Source organism: Molossus molossus, unplaced genomic scaffold (assembly GCF_014108415.1).
Source record: "Molossus molossus isolate mMolMol1 unplaced genomic scaffold, mMolMol1.p scaffold_m16_p_7, whole genome shotgun sequence".
Classification (NCBI taxonomy): domain Eukaryota; kingdom Metazoa; phylum Chordata; class Mammalia; order Chiroptera; family Molossidae; genus Molossus; species Molossus molossus.
Window position 1 is genome coordinate 75,644,800 of NW_023425401.1, and position 23,289 is coordinate 75,668,088.

General features: G+C 36.3%; 2 pseudogenes; one reads left to right on the forward strand and one right to left on the reverse strand.

Moving 5' to 3' along the window:
* The first annotated feature begins 259 nt into the window (after window positions 1-259).
* Window positions 260-595, forward strand: LOC118620374 (annotated as a pseudogene).
* A 17,704-nt stretch (window positions 596-18,299) lies between these two features.
* Window positions 18,300-22,296, reverse strand: LOC118619657 (annotated as a pseudogene).
* Window positions 22,297-23,289: the final 993 nt, after the last annotated feature.

The following is a 23,289-nucleotide window of genomic DNA, read 5'->3' on the forward strand; positions in this document are numbered from 1 at the left end:
TGGACCCAAGGCAATATGCTCGATTAATATTTGACAAAGGTGGCGAGAGCATACAATGGAGTAAAGACAGCCTCTTTAATAAATGTTGTTGGGACTGGCTGTTCCGAAAATCCACCTTTGCATTGTTCCTGTGGCCGCCTCTCACTCGCTGCAACCGCCTCAGCCACGCGCCTCCTCCGCCGCCAGGGATTCCAGCAGCTTCTTCGCCAGAGTCATCGAACTCTCCCTTTTTTAAAAAAAATCCGCTGCATCAGATCACCAGCGTGCCCACCATGTCAGACGCGGCTGTGGACACCAGCTCCGAGATCACCACCAAGGACTTAAAAGAGAAGAAGGAAGTTGTGGAGGAGGCAGAGAATGGAAGAGACGCACCTGCTAATGGGAACGCTGAGAATGAGGAAAATGGGGAGCAGGAGGCTGACAATGAGGTAGATGAAGAAGAGGAAGAAGGAGGGGAGGAGGAGGAGGAAGTGGTGAGGAAGAGGATGGAGATGAAGATGAGGAGGCTGAAGCAGCCACGGGCAAACGGGCAGCTGAAGGTGATGAGGATGACGATGTTGACACCAAGGAGCAGAAGACTGATGAGGATGACTAGACAGCAAAAAAGGGAAAAAGTTAAACTTAAAAAAAAAAAAAAAAAAAAAAGCCGCTGTTACCTATTCACCCTCCACTTCCCGTCTCAGAATCTAACGTGGTCACCTTCGAGTAGACAGTCCCGCCCGCCCGCCTGCCCACTGCGGGCAGTGCCACCCGCAGATGACGCGCACTCGCCACCACCCAACCAAAACCACAACGTGAATTTGCAACAGGGGAGGGAAAAAGAACCAAAACTTCCAAGGCCCTGCTTTTTTTCTTAAAAGTACTTTAAAAAGGAAAATTTGTTTGTATTTTTTATTTACATTTTATATTTTTGTACATATTGTTAGGGGGCAGCCATTTTTTATGATCTCGGGATGACCAAACCAGCCTTTGGAGCGTTCTCTGTCCTACTTCTGCCTTTACTTGTGGTGTGACCATGTTCATTATAATCTCAAAGGAGAAAAAAAAAAAACCGTGTAAAAAAAGCAAAAACAACAACAAAAAATCCAATCTTATTCCAAGCATTCCAGTAACTTTTTGTGTATGTACTTAGCTGTACTATAAGTAGTTGGTTTGTATGAGATGGTTAAAAAGGCCAAAGATAAAAAGGTTTCTTTTTTTTCCCTTTTTTTGTCTATGAAGTTGCTGTTTATTTTTTATTTTTTTGGCCTGTTTGATGTATGTGTGAAACAATGTTGTACAACAATAAACAGGAATTTTATTTTGCTGAGTTGTTCTAACAAAAAATAAATAAATAAATGTTGTTGGGAAAATCAGACAGCTACATGAAAAAAAATGAAACTAGACCATCAACTTATACCATACACAAGAATAAACTCAAAATGTGTTAAAAAGTTAAACGTGACTCATGAATCCATAAAAATCCTGGAAGAAAATATAGGCAACAAAATTTCAGACATCATACCCAGCTGAATTTTCAGTGATACATCACCTAAGCTAACAGAAACAAAGGAGAATATGAGCACATGGGACTACATCAAACTAAAAAGCTTCTGCACAGCAAAAGATACAGTCATCAAAAAGGAAAGGCAACCCACTGTATGGGAGAGTATAATTGCCAATGATATATCAGATAAGGAGATAATTTCCAATATATATATATAGAGTGCTTATACAACTCAACAGAAGGAAAACAAAGAACCCAATTAAAAAATGGGCAGAGGAACTAAATAGACACCTCTCCAAACAGGACATACAAATGGCTAAGAGACATATAAAGAAATGCTCAACATCACTAATCATCAGAGAGATGTAAATTAAAACAACAACGAGGTATCACCTCACACCTATCAGAATGGCCACCATCAACAAATCATTAAACAAGTGTTGGCGAGGGTGTGGAGAAAAGGGGACTCGAGTACACTGCTGGTGGGAATGCAGACTGGTGCAGCCACTGTGAAAAACAATATGGTGTTACCTCAAGAAACCAAAAATTGAACTGCCATTTGACCCAGTGATTCCACTTCTGGGAATATATCCTAAGAAGCCTGAAACACCAATCAGAAAGAAGATATGTACCCCCATGTTTGTAGCAGCACTATTTACAATAGCTAAGATCTGGAAACAGCCCAAATGTCCATCAGTAGATGAATGAATAAAAAAGCTGTGGTACATATACATATTGGGGTACTATGTAGCTGTAAGAAAGAAAGATCTCTTATCCTTTGAGAAGACATGGAGGGACCTGGAAAGTGTTATCCTATGTGAAACAAGCCAAGCAGAGAAAACAAATATCACATGATCTTACTCATTTGTGGAATATAATGAACATAACAGTCTGAGGAATGGGGTAGTCCCAGAGATGTGGAAGTGGGGTACAGACTGACAATCCCCAGAAGAAGGGGTAATAGGGGAGAGATAAACCACAGAACTTATATGCATGTATGTATGAACAATGGACATGAACAACAATGGTGGGGACCAGGCGCGGAGGGATGTGAGAGGGAATCAATGGGGGAAAAGGAGAAACGTCTGTAACAAAAATAAATTAATTCAAAAATTAAAATAAATAAATTAATTAAATATATATATAATGAGCAGTAAATAGAAACTAGACCCAAGATGAAGCAGATTTGAGATTAGTGGGCAATCAGCCACTATAAATATGTTCAGGACTGGAGACCACCAATCGATATGCCTCTTTTACATGGATGTTTCTTTCTCTCTCCCTCCCTACATTCCACTCTATCTAAAAATCAGTGGAAAATATCCTTAGGTGAATATTAACAAAAAACAAACAAACAACAACAAATAAAATTCTTAGAATAGGACCTAAATAGACATTTCTCTGAAGAAGACATACAGATGAAAAGATGCTCAATGTCACTAACCATCAGTTTAGTGCAAATTAAAAAGACAATGGGATATCATCTCATACCTGTCATAACGGCTATCTTCAATAAACAACAGGTGTTGGCAAGGATGTGGAGAAAAGGAATCCTTGGTGCACTCTTGCTGAAATATTAAATTGGTGCAGCTACTGTGGAAATCAGTGTGGCAGTTTCACACACACGAAAACTAAGGATATAATTACCTATGATTCTGCAATTTCACTCCTGGAAATATATCCAAAGAAAATTCAAAACACTACTTAAAAAGTTATGTGCACATCTGTGTTCATTATGGCATTATTTAGAATAGCCAAGTTATGGAAGTAACCCAAGTGCCCATCAATAAATGATTGCATAAAGCAGATATTGTACATATATACAATACAATATTACTTAGACATTTAAAAAATAATGAAATCTTACCATTTGCAACAACATGGATGGAACTAGAGGGTATTATGCTAAGTGAAATAAGTCAGAGAGAAAAAGATAAATACCATATGATTTCACTTATATGTGGAATCTAAATAACAAAAGAAACAAAGAAACAAGACAGAAACAATCTTATTGATACAGTGAACAATCCAATGGTTGCCAGATGAAAGGGGGTTGGGTGAAAAATGTGAACAGAGTAAGAAGTTACAAAATAGTCACAGGAATATAAAAATCAGCATTGGGAATATAGTCAATAATATTGTAATAACTGTGTATGGTGCTAGGTGAATACCAAAATTTTTGGAGGTATTATAAATTATATAGTTATCTAACCACTATTCTGTATAATTATAAAGAATACAAAATAAAATAAAAAGTAATGAATGGAAAGTAAAAATTTGTTAACCTAGAATTTTATTTCCAGTGAAAATATCCCTAAAAATGCAAGAATAAAGAAGACATTTTGAGATAACTTTAAGGTGATATTTAAGGCAATGGAGAGAAACTGAAACCAACATATCTGCACTATAATAAATGCTAAAGTTTTTAGGCAGAAGCATGAAAATGGATGTAAGTTCTGATCTTCAGAAAGTAATGAGGAACTCCCGAAATGAGATATATGTGAGGAATTATAAAATATTATAAACAGTTGACAAATATAGGTTTACAGTTATGAATATGTAAAACTGAGTTTATTCTTATATAATTTATTAATTATTGTATTATTTTCTATATGAACAATTGTAAACCTACTTTTTCCCTAACCTGTATTAATACCTCACAGAACATACGTTAGAAAAGATACATTACCTTTTTTTTAAATCCTCACCCAAGGATATTTTTCTATTTATCTTCAGATAGAGGGAGAGAGAAGGAGAGAGAGAGAAACATCTATGTGAGAGAGAAACATCTACTGGTTGTCTCCCACACAACCCCATCCTGGATCAGGGACAAACTATAACTGAGGTACGTGCTCTTGACTGCAATTGAACCCATGACTCTTTGGTTTGAAGGCCAATGCTCTAACCACTGACCCAAGCAGACCAGGGCAGGAAAGATACATTACCTTTTAACTTGAACGTTATGTTTATATTTTTGTGTTCTGGTATCATCTGTCTACTCCATTTGATCATAAGCCTGTTTATTTTATTCTTTTCTTCTTTAGCAATGATTATAGCATCTGACACATAGGCATTAATAAAAGCCCTTTAAGGAAATAACTAATGGGCTATAATAAAGATATGAATGAAGTACTAGAAGTCCAGATGATATAATTTCCTCTGAGAAGATAGAGATTTTTCTAAGATTAGATCATAAGAAAGACAAACAGACAATGGGGAAGGGCTTTACCCCTTGGTGAACCCGCAAAGTCTAACACCTAGAGAGTGACAAGATCAGTTTTAGTTTTAGAAATTTAGAGCTGGCAACTGTGTATAGGATAAATTGGAGTTAGAAGTAAACATAAGTAGGAGACTGTTCCAATAGCTAAAGGAAGAAATAATGACTAAGACAGTGATTATAGGAAGAAAAAGTAATGGTAAATATTTAAACATCATTTCTGTTACTTTATTTTTTAAATTAACTTTATTTGGGTGACAATGGTTAATAAGATTATGTAGGTTTCAAGTATACAGTTCTATGAAATATCTGTATAATGCATTGTATGCCCACCATCCAAAGTCAAATCTTCCATTGTCTAGTATTTGATCCCTTTTACCTTTTGCTACCCACAACCCTCTTCCCTCTGGTAACCAGTCTATTATTGTCTGCGTCTATGAGTTTTTGTTTGTTCATGTGTTGCTTTAAGTTTGATATCCCTCATATGTTTGAAATCACATGACTCTTTACTTTTTCTGTCTGACTTATTTTGCTTAACATGGCATTCTCAAGATCTATCCATGTAGTCTCAAATGGCAATATTTCACTTTATGGCTGAGTAGTATTTCATTGTATATATGTACCACATCTTCTTTATCCAATCATCTAGTGAAGGACACTTTGCTTGTTTCTGTCTTGGCCTTTGTGAATAATGTCACAATGAACATATGGGTGCATATGTCTCTGTGAATACATGTTTTCACATTTTTCATGTAGATACTCAGAAGAGGAGTTACTGGGTTATATGGTAACTCTATTCTTAATTTTTCAGGAGCTACATACCGTTTTCCATAGTGGCTGTATCAGTTACACAACAGCAGGGAATGAGGGTTCCTGTGTTCTCTACAACCTCAATAATGCTTGTAATTACTTATGTTCTTGATAACAAATATTCTAACAGGTGTGAAGTGGTATCTTATTGTAGTTTAGATTTGTATTATCTGAATACAAACTGAAGTACTCAGTTACTTTAAATTAGAATTTAGTGATAAGTAATATGTGGGTTTTGAAGGAGAAAAGTCAAGATTGAATCAGGGATTTCAGCTTGGAAGATTAAGAGAATGGTCATTCATTCATTCATTCGATCAACACTGAAAGACTACTATATTCCAGACACCATTGTCACAGGTCCTGGGGTATAGCAGTGAATAAAGTAGACAAAAGTACTTGCTCTCTGAAGGGAGGATTGTTTGACAAAAATAAATGATAAGGGAAAATGTATAGTACTTCAGATAGTATTAGAGATATTGAGAAAAATAAAGAGGTTAAGAGGGATAGAGAATACAGCCTAGATATTACATTTTTAAAATAGGTGGCCAAGGATATTTTCACTTAAAAGAGTTCAAAGGAAAAAGGAAGTTAGTGAGTGAGCCATGTAGATATCTGGCAAAACATATTCTAGGCAGAACAAACAGCAGGTGTAAAGACTTTAAGATGTGATCAGTAGTTGCAATAAAAAGTCTCAGTAGCAAATATCTGTGAGTATGTATTTGTGCACAATAATGAGAAAAATTGACTTATCTTTTAGACCAGCTTGGTGTGAAGTATACAAAGAAATACTCAAATGTAAAATGATTTACACATATGGCTTTAGATCAGGAGCAAGTCTGTGCAGGAGAAAACATTTGGAAGACATTATCAAATACAGTATTTCAAATACAGTGCTCATTCCTCTATACCAGGGGAAAGCAATTTCAATAAAGCAGTACTTTTGTGTAAAAAGTGCCAATCTGTGCCATGCTGTCAATTGCATTTACAAAAGAAAGATTTTGATTTTAGTGTTAGTTCTGATGTTGGCACACTCAATGAACTTCATAAAATGAGAACACATGGTTGTAGAACTACAAAGTAAGCTAATATAGGCCTAACTATGGCACGCTAAAGTCATGGGCTTATCATCAAAATTTCATTTATCCATTATCATTGGTGTAGCTGATGTTAGTCTGCTTCAACTGTGGTACAGAAACCAATCCTAAGGCCCAGGGACATCTGGTTCAGCAGTTCATGGACACTCCAGAAGGTAAACTCTGAATCTGCACAGACTAATATTCTCCTAGAACTGGAAGTGGGAGATTTTTTTCCCCATTACCATTCTGACATCTAATAAATTAGGAACTTTCTAAGTGCAAAAATGAAAAAACCTTCTCAAATTATCATCTCATTCTTGACAGTTATAATTATCAGACTATGCCTAATAGACATTCAGTGCCAACAAAATGAAGTGACTGATGAAATATCATGCAGTTTATGAATTATTACCCTTCTTCCTGTTATCATTAAATAGAGACATTGCTATGAAAATATTCTTGCTGGGTTCTATACATGTGCATGTTTCAAGAAGAATTGTGTATAGGGAAACCCAATAATCATTTTGGCTTCTTCTTAAAGCGTAATATATGTTTATTTGAATCTCTTTACTGAAAGTGGGAATGAGGGAAGGAGTGGGTAGATTGCTTTGGATTATCAGCCAAAGGTGTAGGAGAACCATGTTTAGGGCTGAGGAAGAAGCAAAGAGTCTACCTGTGCAATGAATTTTCCAAATCAAACCTGGATAACAGACAAAGCCAAAATCTAAGCATGAAAATGGAAACTCAGAAGGAGTCAGAAAGACTAGAAGTGATACAAGGGCAAGTGCAAAATTGGGGCATAGAGTCAACAGTCTGGATCCTGGGAAAGGAAACTGAGCACCATCAGGTTAGGACCAACTTGGAGTTGTTAGGATTAGATCCTAATAATGAGATAGCTATCAGCTGTCTTTCGTGGTTTGCTATTTGGGAGTATTTGATTATACAAGCTATTTAAGAATTTTCTAGTAAAAAGCTTCTGCACAGCAAAAGAAACAATCATCAAAATGGAAAGGCAACCCACTGTATGGGAGAACATCATTGCCAATGATACATCAGATAAGGGGTTAATTTCCAATATATATAAAGTGCTCATACAACTCCACAAAAGGAAGACAAAGAACCCAATTAAAAAATGGGCAGAGGAGCTGAACAGACACCTCTCCAAACAGGACATACAAATGGCCAAGAGACATATGAAGAAATGCTCAACATCACTAATCATCAGAGAGATGCAAATTAAAACAACAATGAGGTATCACCTCACACCTGTCAGAATGGCTGCCATCAACAAATCATCAAAGAACAAGTGTTGGGGAGGGTGTGGAGAAAAGAGGACTCTAGTACACTGCTGGTGGGAATGCAGACTGGCGCAGCCGCTATGGAAAACAATATGGTGCTACCTCAAAAAATTAAAAATTGAACTTCCATTTGACCTAGTGATCCCACTGCTGGGAATATACCCTAAGAAGCCTGAAACACCAATCAGGAAGAATATATGTACCCCCATGTTCATAGCAGCACTATTTACAATAGCTAAGATCTGGAAACAGCCCAAGTGTCCACCAGTAGACGAATGGATAAAAAAGCTGTGGTACATATACACAATGGAGTACTATGCAGCGGTAAGAAAGAAAGATCTCTTATCCTTTGAGACGACATGGAGGGACCTGGAAAGTATTATCCTCAGTGAAAGAAGCCAAGCAGAAAAAGACAAATACCACATGATCTCACTTATATACGGAATATAATGAACATAACAGTCTGAGGAATACAGTAGACCCAGACACATGGAAATAGGGCACAGACTGACATCCCTCAGAAGAGGGGGTGGGGGGGTGGAGGGGTGGGAAGAGATAAACCACAGAACTTATATGCATGTATGCATGACCAATGGACATGGACAACTAAGCCGGGGACAGGGTGGAGGGGGATGGGGTGGGGGGTGCCAATGGGGTAAAAAGGTAAAATATCTGTAACAAAAAAATAAATAAAAAAATAAAATAAAAAAAATAAAAGAATTTGTTAGAAAATGTGAGCTTTTAATTTGTAAGAGATATTGCAATAATGATTATTTTTGTGTAATTTATTTTTTGTTCAGTTTTGTTTTGTTTTTATCTTAGAACACTTTGCTGTAGATTTTTCTTTTATCTAGAATGTTCTGAGAATATAGTGACCACTGAATGACTAGCACTACCTGCCATTCAATCTCACCTAAATATTTCTTCTACAAAGAGGCTTTCCCTGACTACACAGTCTATAGAAGCCAATTAAGGACCTCCTCTATAACATCTCTTCATTTTAACGTTCAGTAAAGGACTCACCACCCCTAGCTGACATTTTCTACATCTCTCCATTCCTCCTTCATTTTTTCATTTTTTTCGATTCCCCACACTAGAGTGAACAGACCTTGGTTAACATATTACTGCAGTAGCTGCAGCACAAGCAAGTGCATGCAATTCTTAATATTCTTCAATAACTATTTTAATTAAAGCATAACTAAGTAGATTATTATTGGGATGATTGCTGTTTCTTAAATTTGCTTGTTTTAGTTTTTGTATATTATAAAAAGGGAACCATCAAAGGATCCTGCTGCCCAATCCTGAAAGGAGAATAGGCCAATATCAACATCCCAACTACTAATTGTCCAAGTGTCCCTTAAAAGTATCTGTATTTTACACCATACAAAATAAGTTGTGTTAATCATTCATTTATTAGTAGTAAAAGGCTGTATGAAAAGCTACTTCTAATTCTTTTTTGTTTATTCCAACCCCCTTACGTTATATGCTTCTAAGATTATTCTGAGCAAGGAGAAAGCAGGTAATAAATAGACAGTCATATAAAAGCATCTCCTCTGTCCTGAACCTGATATTTATGTGGTTGATATGAAAAATTGGAAGAGACAAATTAGTTAGGATTATTTTATGCAGAAGAGATTTAATTTGATTTCTAAGTAAATAGATTAAAATAGGTTTTTAAAAAAGTAGTATGTGTTCCAGACCATTTAAATAATCTAAAACTAAAGCCAAAATTAGTAAAGTCTTTCATAGCCTCTGCTTTACCAAGTTCACAGATTCTTTATCTTAAACCTAAGATTCTTCACTAGAATCACCTGGGAGTTTAGAAATGTGAACTGATTTGGGTGGAATCAAGGTATTTACATAGAGCTTTAAATACTTAACACAGCAAAATTTTAGTAATGGTAATTAGAATAATATTTATAATAAAAATATAAATAATAATTACTTATATTCTGCTTAAAATAAATGTATTATTGTAAAAGTTTATATACCTGTTCTTTATTTTTTACTCAAAGGTAAAGTTAGTTGAATTCACACATAGCAGAATTTTCACCAACACATCACCTAGGGCAAGAGAAACAAAGGAAAAAAAATAATAAATGGGACTCTATCAAACTAAAAAGCTTAATTGCAGCAAAAGAAACCAGTATCAAAATGAAAAGGGAACCCACTCGTTGGGAGAACATATTTGCCAATGTACATTGGATAAGGGGTTAATATCCAAAATATATTAAGTATTCATATAGCTCAACAAAAGGAAGAAAAAGAATCCAATTAAAAAAATGGGCAGAGGATGTGAATAGACACTTCTCCAAACAGGACATACAAATGGCCAAGAGACATGAAAAAATGCTTAATGTCACTAATCATCAGCGAGGTGAAAATTAAAAAAACTATGAGGTATCACCTCACACCTGACAGAATGGCTGCCATAAACAAATAATCAAACAACAAGTGCTGGCGAGGATGTGGAGAAAGGGGACTTTAGTACATTTCTGGAGAGAATGCAGACTGGTGCAGCCACTTTGGAAAACAATATGGTGTTTCCCCAAAAACTTAAAAAATTGAACTGCCATTTGACCCAGTGATCCCACTTCTAGGAATATATTCTAAGAAGCCTGAAACACCAATCAGAAAGAATATATGTACTCTTATGTTCATAGCAGCACTATTTACAATAGCTAAGATCTGGAAACCACTCAAGTGTCCATCAATGGATGAGTGGATAAAAAACTGTGGTACATTTACAGAATGAAATACTATGCAGCTGTAAGAAAGATCTCTTACTCTTTGAGGAGACGGGGGACCTAGAGAGTATTATGGTAAGCTAAATAAGCTAGTCAGAGTAAGACAAGTACCACATAATCTCACTTATTTATGGAATATAATGAACAGAATAAGCTGATAATCAAAATAGATCCAGAGACATGGACATAGGAAACAGACTGACAAACCTCAGAGGAAAAGGGGAGGGGGTGGTGGGAAGAGACAAACCAACGACCTTATATGCATATACAGTCAGCCCTCGTTTATCACGTTAATCAGTTCCAGACTCTACCGGGATAAATGAATTTCTGCAAAGTAGGATTCTTTATTTATACAGTCTTCCCTCGCCACTTCACCCCTCGACTTTCACCACTGCACTCTATCGTGGTTTTTTCAAATCCGAGATAGAGTGAAGCCGGGAAGTTGAAGCGTGAAGTGAAGAGAGATGACTGTATGAATAACCAATGAACACAGACAATAGTGTGGGAAGACAAGAGGGTGGTGGGATGGGAGAGGAAAGGGTCAATAGAGGAAAAAAGGGTGTTAGGCCCTGGGAACCCAGCTTGCTGATAGACGCTGTGGTTCAGGACATGGCCCCGGAACTGGCTGTGCAGGCACAGACCACTTACTGTTATATAAGCATGACACAGCTAAAGCTTAGGAGGCATGTGCCATGCACTGTGCCGAGTATCCCACCACATAAGTCTATAAAAGCCGCTAGCTGTATTGAATAAAGATACTGCTGTTTTTTGTTGATCTCTCTGTATGTCAGCTCTGGCATGCTTTCTTTACCTTGGGTATCTCACCACCAAAACTCCCCTTGCAACCCCCGGTTTCTGACAAAGGGGAACACCTGTAATACTGTTAACAATAAACACAAAAAAATTTAGCTGAGTTGGCTTTTTCTTGTGGATTATGTGAAACGTACCCAAGAGAAAAACAGAGAGAGATATGAGAGAGAGAGAGAGAGACAGAGAGACAGAGAAGGTTTTAGCACCAGTGCCATTGACTAGGATTCCTCCTAAAAAGAATTTGGATGCTGAATTAAGAGGTGGCTCACCTTGCCTGCCAGCATCCTAGACCTGCAGAGTTCTCAAACCCACTGACTGGAGAGGAAGTGGAAAATGGGCATGTCACAACTATCTTAGCTTCTGGGGCATGAAAGTCTTTAAATTAAAAAAACTCAAAATGCTACTGAAATTAGAGCAGATGATAACGCAACACCTAGGGCAGCTTGATCAAAGGAAAAATAAGGTGTAGTTAAATTTGTAAAAAACAATCAAAAACAAAACCTGATGGTTTTCACTTTTCATATTTAAGACAGTTGAGATAGAAGAATGCCCTTCTGGACTTTTGTCACTGTTTTTTTTTTCTTGGGACTGGGCCTGATTCCACAGGACAAGATGAGTTTCGCAGTTGCCCATTAAGACTTGTAGTCACTTGTGCTTTTCAACTAAACTCAGTGAAAAAACTAAAAACAAACAAAATAGTGTCAGTTTAGTGATGATTCACTCTCACAACACATTAAAGGTGAAGTAATTCAGGCTTGGGGAAATCATTTTACTAAATACAGTCTATATGGTTCCAGCTGAGACCACCATTCACCATATACTGCATTCTCGCCTCAGACAGAACTGAGAGTGGTTGTCTCCTAACAAAACCAAATCCAGTAGGACCAAGTCAAAGTACTAAGAAGTGAGGAAACCTGTGAACACAGAACAAATGCTATTATCTGAGTTTAAGAGACCTGTAATGAGAAGCTCTTGTGAGCCAGGCTTTGCTGCCTCAAGGATGAGCAAAACACAGACCCTAGTTCTTGCTTAGTCTAGATTTCTACTGTCCTAAGATTTTTAGGAATCTAGAAAAAATTAATTTAAAATGCACAAAGCTGATATGGTTGAATTTTAATGATTTTTAAACTCTAGTCAGGATTTAGGATTTTAGTGGCATAGTCCTATCAAACATTGATGTAAAATTAGTGTATGCAGAGACGGACTCAGAAGGGCAAAGTTAGGGAAAATGGGAAGCATCTGCAATTATATCAACAATAATATATAGAAAAAGACAATACAGTGTAAGGTCATAATATTGAGCAGTTGGGTGGTATAGGTTAGGATAGTTTAGACCCTAGAAAAATAGGAACACATATGAAATAACCAATAGAAGAAGTTTTCTCACATCTTCATTCTCTTTGGAGGACTTATATTTAGTAATAAACCAGTTAACTGTATTCTACTTTACTCTATTCTGACCAAGTTGGAAAAGCTGAAGCTGCAGTTGCAAATTCATTTTCCTAAGAAATAGCTAATAGCTAAGAAACTATATCTTAATAACACCACTATTCTATAAAAAAAAAAGTGATGTTAATATGTTAAGAAGAAGTTAAGTATAGTTAAGAAAAAGTGGCTGAAAATATGTAATGCCATATAAAAAAAGAGAGCAAAAAAAGAAAAAAAAAAAAGGAAGATAAATATATTTCCAGTATTGAATAGTAATAAAAACAATTGAGAGGAGAGAAAAATAACATATATAGTATGCAACAGTTTTCTTTGATGTGATCCTATAATAAGGTGTAAAGTTGTACATGGCTTAGAGAAGTTAGCTGATTCTCAGGTACTCAACTGGTCATGGGTAAACAAGTTAGTATAAACTAATTGAATAAAATGGTGTATATTTCCTCCCATTAAATTAAAGAAAGTTGTAAAGATAACTTTTTGCTTAATTCCTGTGATATAAACAATGGTGTATCTTACTACTGTTAAGTTGAATCACTGTGATATAATTTGCTAGTGAACATCATGCTGCATTATATATTAAAGAGATAGTACCCCATATTCATTTTGCTGAAGGATGGTGATTGGCAGACAAGTGCTCTCCTGATACTCATAGAAGGGAGGAAAATAGATCAAGTGCTTCCCACCCTGTATAAGTAGCTGTCTGCTAACACGTGGTCTGTCAGGATTCCAGAAAACAGTGATCATTCACAGCCATTGAAGTCTTTGACTATGAAGTCTGCATCTTATTGTGGTGTGCACATTATTTAGCGAGTGCCACATTACTTATAGGTATAAACTGCACAAATTAATCTCATAAATAATTCATTTGGAGGACTGTGAATTAACAGTGTACCACAGTAAACTAGAAATTTGTTTCTGCCAAGCTGATATTGAATGTCATTGTGAGTTAGATTTGATATTGTTATTTTTTAAAAATTTCAATGTTATTTTGTATTGCTTTCAACTATGTGGTTTCAATCACCTAGTTTAGAAAGTGTACCCCTGATATTTCCAGTACCCACATGGCACAATACATAGTTATCACATATTATTGACAAAAATTCCTATGCTGTACTATATATTTCTGTGACTATTTTCTAACAATTCATACTTCTTTATCCTTTCACTGCATTCACCTAGTCCTCTAACCCATCTGGCAACCACCAGTTTGTTCTCTGTGTTCAAGTCTGTTTCAATTTTGTTTGTTCATTTATTTAACTTTTTAGATTTCACATGTAAGTGAAACAAGATGGTGTTTATGTTTCTCTCATTGACTTATTTTACTTAGCAAAATACTCTCTATGTCAATCCATGCTGTCACAAATGGTAAGATTTTATTTTCTTCTTTAATACTTAGTTTGTTAATATTTTCCCCTTTTGACACCCTACTCTCCAATCCCCCCAACCCCGCCTTCACTGTACTATTGTCTGTACTATTGGTTATGCATGTATGTATATAAGTTCTTGGTTTATCTCTTCCTGCCCCTCTCAACCCCCTTCCCTCTGAGGCTTGTCAGTGTGTTCCCTATGTCCACGTCTCTGAATATGTTTTGCTCATCAGCTTATTTTGTATGGAAAACAATATGGTGTTTCCTCAAAAAATTAAAAATTGAGCTGCCATCTGACCTAGTAATTCTACTTCTAGGAATATATCCTAAGAAGCCTGAAACACCAATCAGAAAGAATATAGGCACCCCATATGTTCATAGCAGCACTATTGACAATAGCTAAGATCCAGAAACAGCCCAAGTGTCCATCAACAGATGAGTGGATAAAAAAAGCTGTGGTATATTCCTAGAAGTGGGATCACTGGGTCAAATGGAAGTTCAATTTTTAATTTTTTGAGGTAACACCATATTGTTTTCCATAGTGGCTGCACCAGTCTGCATTCCCTCCAGCAGTGTACTAGAGTCCCCTTTTTCCCACACCCTCACCAACACTTGTTGTTTGATGATTTGTTGATGGTGGCAATTCTGACAGGTGTGAGGTGATACTTCATTGTTGTTTTAATTTGCATCTCTCTGATAATTAGTGATATTGAGCATTTCTCATGTGTCGTAGCCATTTGTATGTCCTGTTTGGAGAGGTGTCTATTTAGTTCCTCTGCCCATTTTTTTAATTGGGTTGTTTGTCTTCTTTTTGTTGAGTTGTATGAGCACTCAATATAAATTGGAAATGAACCCATTATCTGATATATCATTGGCAATTATGCTCTCCCACACAGTGGGTTGCTTTTCCATTTTGAATATAACCTAAGAAGCCTGAAACACCAATTAGAAAGAATGCATGTACCCCCATGTTTGTAACAGCACTATTTACAATAGCTAAGATCTGGAAACAGCCCAAATGTCCATCAGTAGACGAATGGATAAAAAACTGTGGTACATATACACAATGGAATACTATGCAACTGTACAAAAGAAAGATCTCTTATCCTTTGATACCACATGGAAGGACCTGGAAAGTGTCATCCTAAGAGAAATAAGCCAAACAGAGAAAGACAAGTATCATATGATATCACTTATTTGTGGAATATAATGAACATAACAGTCTGAGGAATGGGGTAGTACCAGAGACATGGAAGTGGGGTACAGACTGACAATCCCCAGAAGAGGGTGTGGTGGGGGAGAGATAATCCACAGAATTTATATGCATGTGTGAATGAACAATGGACATGGACAACAAAGCTGAGGACAGGGTGGGGAGGGATAGGGAGGGCGGAATTAGTGGGGGAAAAAGGAGAAACCTCGCCCTGGCCGGTTTGGCTCAGCGGTTAGAGCATCGGCCTGCGGTCCAGAGAGACCCGGGTTCAGTTCCCGCTAAGGGCGCGTACCTCGGTTGCAGTTTGTCCCCGGCCCTGGTTGGTCGTGTGGGTGGCAGCCACTTGATGTGTCCCTTTCACATCGATGTTTCTCTCTCTCGCTCTTCCTCTCTCTCCCTCCCACTCTATCTGTGCAAAAAATGGAAAAAAATGTCCTCAGGTGAGGATAAATTAAAAAAAAAAAAGGAGAAACCTCTGTAACAAAAATAAATTATTGATTAAATTTAAAAATAAAGCTGTGGTACATATACACAATAGAATATTATGCAGCTTAAGAAAGAGAGCTCTCTTACACTTTGAGATGACATGGAGGAACCTGGAGAGTATTATGCTAAGCAAAATAAGCCAATCAGAGAAAAACAAATATCACATGATCTCACTTATTTGTGGAAGATATTATTTTTTGGCTGTGTAATATTTTATTGTATATATGTACTATATCTTCTTTATTTAATCACTTACTGATGGGCACTTTGGTTGCTTCCATATCTTGGCTATTGTAAATAAAGCAGCAATGAATATAGGGGTGCATATATTCTTTGAAATTAGTGTTTTGGGTTTCTTCAGACATATACCCAGAAGTGGAATCACTGGGTCATAGGCAGTTCCATTTTAATTTTTTGAGGGACTGCCACACTATTTCCCATAGTGGCTTCACCAATCTGCATTCTCACTAACAGTGCACAATGGTTTCCTTTTCTCCACACCCTTGCCAACACTAGTTTGGTTATTTATTGAAAAAATCCATTCTGAAAGGTGTAAGGTGATATCTAATTGTGGTATAATTTACATTTCTCCAAAGATTAGTAATAATGAGCATATGACGTTTTCATATATCTATTGGCCATCTGTATGTCCTCTATGGAGACATGTCTAGTACCATCATCTAATCACTTTTTAGTTAAATTGTTTGTATTTTTGGTGTTGAGTTGTATGAATTCTTTATCAATTTTGGTAATTAACTCTTACTGGATGTATTATTGGCAAATCATCTTTCTCCATTAATTCCCTGTCATTCAGTAACTTGTCTTTTCATTTTGTTGATGGTTTCTTTTGCTCTGAAAAATCTTTTTAGTTTGATGTAGTCCCATTTGTACATTTTTTTTCTTTTATTTTCCTTGCCTGAGGAGATATATCAGAAAAAATTTTGACAAAAAAATGTTAGAGATTATACTGCCTATGTTTTCAATTCTTGCATTTAAGTCTTTTATCCATTTTAAGTTTATTTTTGCATATGGTATAAGAAAGTGATCTGGCTCCATTTTTTTTTTCTTTTTTTGACATGAACCTGACCAATTTTCCCAGCACCAATTATTGAATAGACTGTATTTATATATTGTATGATCTTGCCTCCTTTGTCAAATATTAATTGACCATATAGCTGTGCGTTTATTTCTGGGCTCTCTGTTCTGTTCCATTGATCTAGATATCTGCTTTTATGCCAGTACCATGCTCTTTTGATTACTATGGCCTTGTTGTCTAGTTTAATATCTAGTAGTATAATATGCCCAACTTTATTCTACTGTCTCAAGATTGCTGAAGCCATTTGGGGTCTTTTGTGATTTCTTATTAATTTTTGGATTATTTTTTTCTAATTCTGTGAAATATGCCATTGGTATTTTGATAGGAATTATTCTGAATCTATAGATTGCTTTGGGTAGTGTTGTCATTTTAGTAATGTTAATTATTTCACAATATATGCTTTCATTTTTTCATATAATCTTCCATTTATTTCTTTAGTATGTCATAGATTTATGAGCATAGGTATTTTACCTCCTTGGTTAAATTTATTTCTATGTATTTCTTTTTTTGTTGCAATTATAAATGAGATTGTTTCTTTTGGTTCCCTTTCTGACTGTTCATTATTGGTGTATAAACCTGCAACCAATTTCTGAATATCAATTTGGTATCCTGCTACTTTGCTGAATTCAGTTCTAGGAGGTTTTTGTTGTTGTTTTGGAGAAATCTTCAGGATTCTCTATGTACAATATCAATGTCATCTACAAATAATAAGTTTACTTCTTCCTTTCCAGTTGGGTGCATTTTACTTTTTCTTCTTGTCTGATAGCTGTGGCTAACATTTTTCCAGTACTATGTTAAATACAAGTGGTGAATGTGGACATTCTTGTCTTGTTCCTGACATTAGAAAAATACTTTTAGTTTAGAGTATAATGTTAGAAGTGGGTTTGAAATATAAGTCCTTTATGTTGAGGTAAGTTTTCTTTATTTCCACTTTGATGAGAGATTTTATCATAAATGCATGCTTGATTTCTTTCAAATGCTTCTTCTATATTTATTTTAATGATAATATGATTTTAATCCTTCATTTTGTTTATGTAGTGTATCAGTTTCTTTATTTTTTATATTTCAAATATGTTTTATTTCTTCAAGTTTGTTTATCAGGGGTGACTGAAAAAAAATTGATTCCCATCATCATCATAGAAATTACTTTAAGAAAAAACTGGCCAGATGAATATTATTGCTTCCCATTTTCAACCAGTAAATAGTTGCCACTGATAAATAGAGAGCCAATAACCTGTCAAGATTGCTCAAGATATGTTACATAATACAGCATTCCTGTTCACAGGGGGCTGGGGGAGGGGAGACCAGGTAATAATTTGTGTGAACTTCTTGATTTCATCATACAAGATAAGCACAAAAGCACCACCCATGCCTCTGAAAACACTGGACCATGCACTCTTCAAAAAGCTTTGCCTCCTTCATCAGGAGCAATCTTCCTCCAGCAGTCAAACTGCCTGTGTACATGTAATCAGTTTCTTTGCACCCTGACTACATCATCATGAGGCGACAAACAGTGTTGAATAGATAAGAAGTCAATCTAGCCCTGGCCGGTTTGGCTCAGCGGTTAGAGCGTCCACCTGCGGTCCAGAGAGGCCCGGGTTCGGTTCCCGCTAAGGGCACGTACTTCGGCTGCAGTTTGTCCCCGGCCCTGGTTGGTCGTGCGGGTGGCAGCCACTCGATGTGTCCCTTTCACATCGATGTTTCTCTCTCTCTCTCTTCCTCTCTCTCCCTCCCACTCTATCTGTACAAAAAATGGAAAAATGTCCTCGGGTGAGGATTAAAAAAAAAAAAAAAAAAAAAAAAAAAAGAAGTCAATCTAGCCACTGCTGTGACAGATGCAGATGTGAGTATTCTTGGGATCTGGAAACATTCCCTTTGCGGTGTCATAGACACCAAAGTAGGTAGCTCAGTAGATGATAACACCCTGCACAGACACATTAAAGCCTTGGCAGAGACCCATAATCCCATCAGACTGTAGATCTTATCCAGGCAGTCACCAAGGTCTTTGAATTCCCTTTCAGCTCCGGCTTTGCCCACATCAGCTGCTAGATGAGTACAGAAAAAATTAGTAGGATACACAAAACTCAAGGAGGTGGCCCCAACAGCACCACCCAATGTCAGATTCCCTGCAAAGTATCGCCACACCACCCAGGAAGATCTGTTGTTTTGTCCACACCACCCAGGAAATTTGCTTGTATTTATCTTTGGAAGCTAAGTTGGGAGCCTAGGTGGGGAAGTATCTGATGACATTGGCCAGGTTACGATGTTAGAATGAGAGGACTACCTGCTCCTTGAGGATATGAACCATGCAGTCTATAATGACCTTGTATTGCTTCTCTGCAGTGATTTGCTTGCTGGCATACTGCACCTGCAGCAACAGCTTGACCCACTTGATGGGCAATACTGCTGCCTTGGAGGTGGCTGCAGCCACTCCACCTGCCAGGAAGTCTTTGATAAAGGACACAGTGGCATCCGTTATGTTGAAAGGAAAGAAGAAGCAAGTGACTGCAGGCCTGGTATCATAACTGGCTGGGACTCTGGGACTCTCTCACTTTCTCTAATTTGCAGATTGTACCAATGTTGTATCCTAGCAATTAATCCCACTTGATCATGGTGTATAATCTAATTAGTGTGCTGCTAAATTCTGTTTGCTAATATTTGGTTGAGAATTATTGCAACCATGTTCATCAGGGATATTAGCCTATCATTTTCTTTCTTTGTAGTGTGTTTGTCTGGTTTTAGAATTAGAAATTAGCCTTGTAAAATAAGCTTGAAAGTCTTCCCTCCTTTTCACATTTTTGGAATAGTTTGAGGAGGATAGGTGTTAAATGTTTGACATTTTTAAAATGTTTAATCTTTTTTAAATGTTTGGTAAGAAGATACCTATGAAGTCATCAAGTCACAACTTTTTTTAATTGGAAGTTTTTTTATTACTTTGATTTTATTAGTTGTAATTGGACTGTTCTGAATTTCTGTTTTCTCTTGATTCAATTTGGAAGATTGCATGTTTTTAGAAATTTTTTCATTTCTTCCAGATTGTACAATTTATTGGCATACAGTTGTCCATACTATTTTTTTTATAATTTTTTGTATTTCTGTGGTGTCAGTTGTTTCTTTCCTTCTTTCATTTCTGATTTTATTTATTTGGGTTCACTCACTTTTTTCCTTGATGCATCCAATTAATGGTTCACAAATTTTGCTTATCTTTTCAGAGAGTTAGCTTTTGGTTTCATTGATCTTTTTGTATTATTTTTTAGACTCTTATTTGTTTCCTCTCTGATCTGTATTATTTCCTTTCATCTACTCACTTTTGGCTTTGTTGCTCTTTTTCTAGTTCCTTTAGGTGTAAGGTTAAATTGTTTATTTAAGACTTTTTTTGCTACTTGAGGTAGGCAAAATGCTGTGGATTTCCCTCTTAGGGCTGCTTTGTCTGTGTCCCATAGACTTTGGGTTACTGTGTTCCCATTTTCATTTTTCTCAAGGTATCTTTGATTTATTTCTTGATCTTGTTGTTAGCCCAATTATTATTTAGTAACAATTTATTTAGCCTCCATGTACTTGTGTGTTTTTCAGTTTTATTTTTATTGATTTCTAGTTTTATTCCACTGTAGTCAGAGAATATCCTTGATATGATTTCAGTATTCTTAAATTTATTGAGATTTGTTTTGTGTACTAACATGTGGTCTGTCCAAACAATATTTCATGTGCATATGTAAAGAATGTATATTTTGCTGTTTTGGGGTAAATAGCTCTGTAGGTATCTATTAAATCCATGTGGTCTACGGTGTCATTTAAGGCTGCTGTTTCCTTGTTGATGTTTTGTTTGGAAAATTCATCCATTGATGTCAGTGAGGGTGTTACATTCTCCTATTATAACTGTATTATTGTTTATCTCTCTCTTTATGTCCATCAAGATTTATTTTATATATTTATGTGCTCCTTGTTGTATGCATGAATGTTTACAAGAGTTATATCCTCTTGTTGGATTGGTCTCTTTATCATTATGTAATTTTTTTTTGTCTCTTATTACAGCTTTTGTTTTAAGGTCTTTTTGTCTAATAAAAGTATTGTCACCCCTGTTTCTGTTTGTTTGTTTCCATTGCATAAAATATCCTTTTTAATCCCTTAATTTTCAGTCTGTGTGTATCTTTTGTTCTGAGATGGATTTGTTTTGTAGACAATATATATGGGTCTTGTTTTCTTATCTATTCAGCTACCTTATGTTTTTGTTTAGAGCATTTAATCCATTTGAATTTAAAGTGATTATTGATAGGTACATATTTATTGCCAGTTTATTCTTTATTATTTTACTTTTCCTTTTTTCCTTTTTATTCTTAAAAAAGTCTAATCAATTTGGTTGGTGTGGCTCAGTGGTTGAGCATCAATCCATGCACCAAGAGGTTGCTGGTTTGATTCCCAGTCAGGATACATGCCCAGGACCCAATCCCAGGTGAGGGGCATGCAGGAGGCGGCCAATCTATGTTCTCTCTCATTGCTGTTTCTATTGCTTTCTCCCTCTCATTTTCTCTATTTCTAAAATCAATAAAGAAAAAAGGAAAAAAAAAAAGAAAGAAATTTAATCAATATTTCTTGTAATGCTTGTTTGGTGGGAATGAACTCCTTTTAGTTTTAGCTTTTTTTTTTTTTGTCAGGGAAGTTATTTCACCTTTAATTTTATATGATTGCCTTTCTGGTTAGAGTAGTCTTGGTTGTAAGTCCTTGCTTCTCATGACTTTGAATATTTATGTGAGTCATTTATAGCCTAAAATGTTTCTGTTGAGAAATCTACTGATAGTCTTATGGGAACTCCCTTGTAGGTCTTTCTAACAGTCTTTCTCTTGCTGCTTTGAAGATTTTATCTTTGTCTTTAACTTTTGCCATCTTAATTATGATGTTTCTTGGTATGGACCCCTTTAGTTTCATCTTGTTTAGTGCTCTCTGTGATTCTTGGACATATGTGTGTTTTTTGTTTTGTTTTGTTTTGTTTTTTAAACCAGGTTAGGGAAATTTTTAGCCATTATTTCTTCAGTTATGTTCTCAACCCCTTGCTTTCTCTCTTCTTTTTCTGGTACTCCTATTATGTTTTATATTGTCTTACAGGCTCCTTAGACTACCCTCACTTGAAAAAATATTTTATTCTTTTTGATTCTCCCATTGGGCATTTTCAGTTACCCTGTCTTTCAAATTGCTATGCTCCTCTGCTTCATCTAGCCTGAAGTTGATTCCTTCTGGTTTATTCTCCATTTTAGGTACTATATTCTTCTTTTTTTAAAATATTTTTTTCTTTGTTGATTTTAGAGACAGAAGAAGGGGAGGGGAGAGAGATAGAAACATAGATAAGAGAGAAACATTGATTGGCTGCCTCCTGCATGCCCCCTGCTGGGGACTGGGCCCACAACCTGGGCATGTGACTTGAATGGGAATCAAACCAACGACCACTTGGTGCATGGGTTGATGCTCAACCAGTGAGACACCCTAGCTGGGCTAGGTATTATATTCTTTATTTCTGACTTTTTTTTTTATTGTTTCTATGTCCATTTTTATGTTTAATATATTTTTGTTTAAGTTCTCACTCAGTTCATTCATTCTTTTCTTAAGTTCCTTGAACATCCTTATGGCCATTGTTTTGAACTTTGTATCTGGTTGCTTGCTTTCCTCCATTTTATTTAGTTATTTTTCTGGGATTTCTCCTTTTAATTTAATTTCACGCATTTTTTTCTCTTCCATTTTGGCTGTCTCTCTGTATTTGTTTCTGTGTATTAGATTGCTTTGCTATACATCACAGTCTTGATATGGTGGCTTTATATGGTAGGTGTCTCATGGTGCTCAGTGGTGCAGCCTTCCTGATTACTTCCGCTAGGTGCTCCAGTAATGTCTATTTTGTGTGTAATGTGAACTCTTCTGTTGTAGTTGAGTCTTGATTGATGTTGGCCCTTCTGTGTGTGGATTTGCCTGTTTGGCTATGCTCATCAAATCTGACTGCAATATATGTATATGCAGTGGTTAATCCCACAATGCAGAGTTTGCTCCAACAGGGTATGTTGCATGCTGAGATCTCCCTTTGGATGTACTACTTGTGGAGCTAGTTAGGTTATACCTGATGTGTTCTGAATCCTTCCCCAATTGTTTTGGTTTTGAGGCCACTTGGGAGGGATTTCAGTACAGGTCTATGTCAGACACTGACTGTGACCTGCCCTAGGCTGTTTGGAGCTACAGCTTATGGCTGTCTCTGCTGCG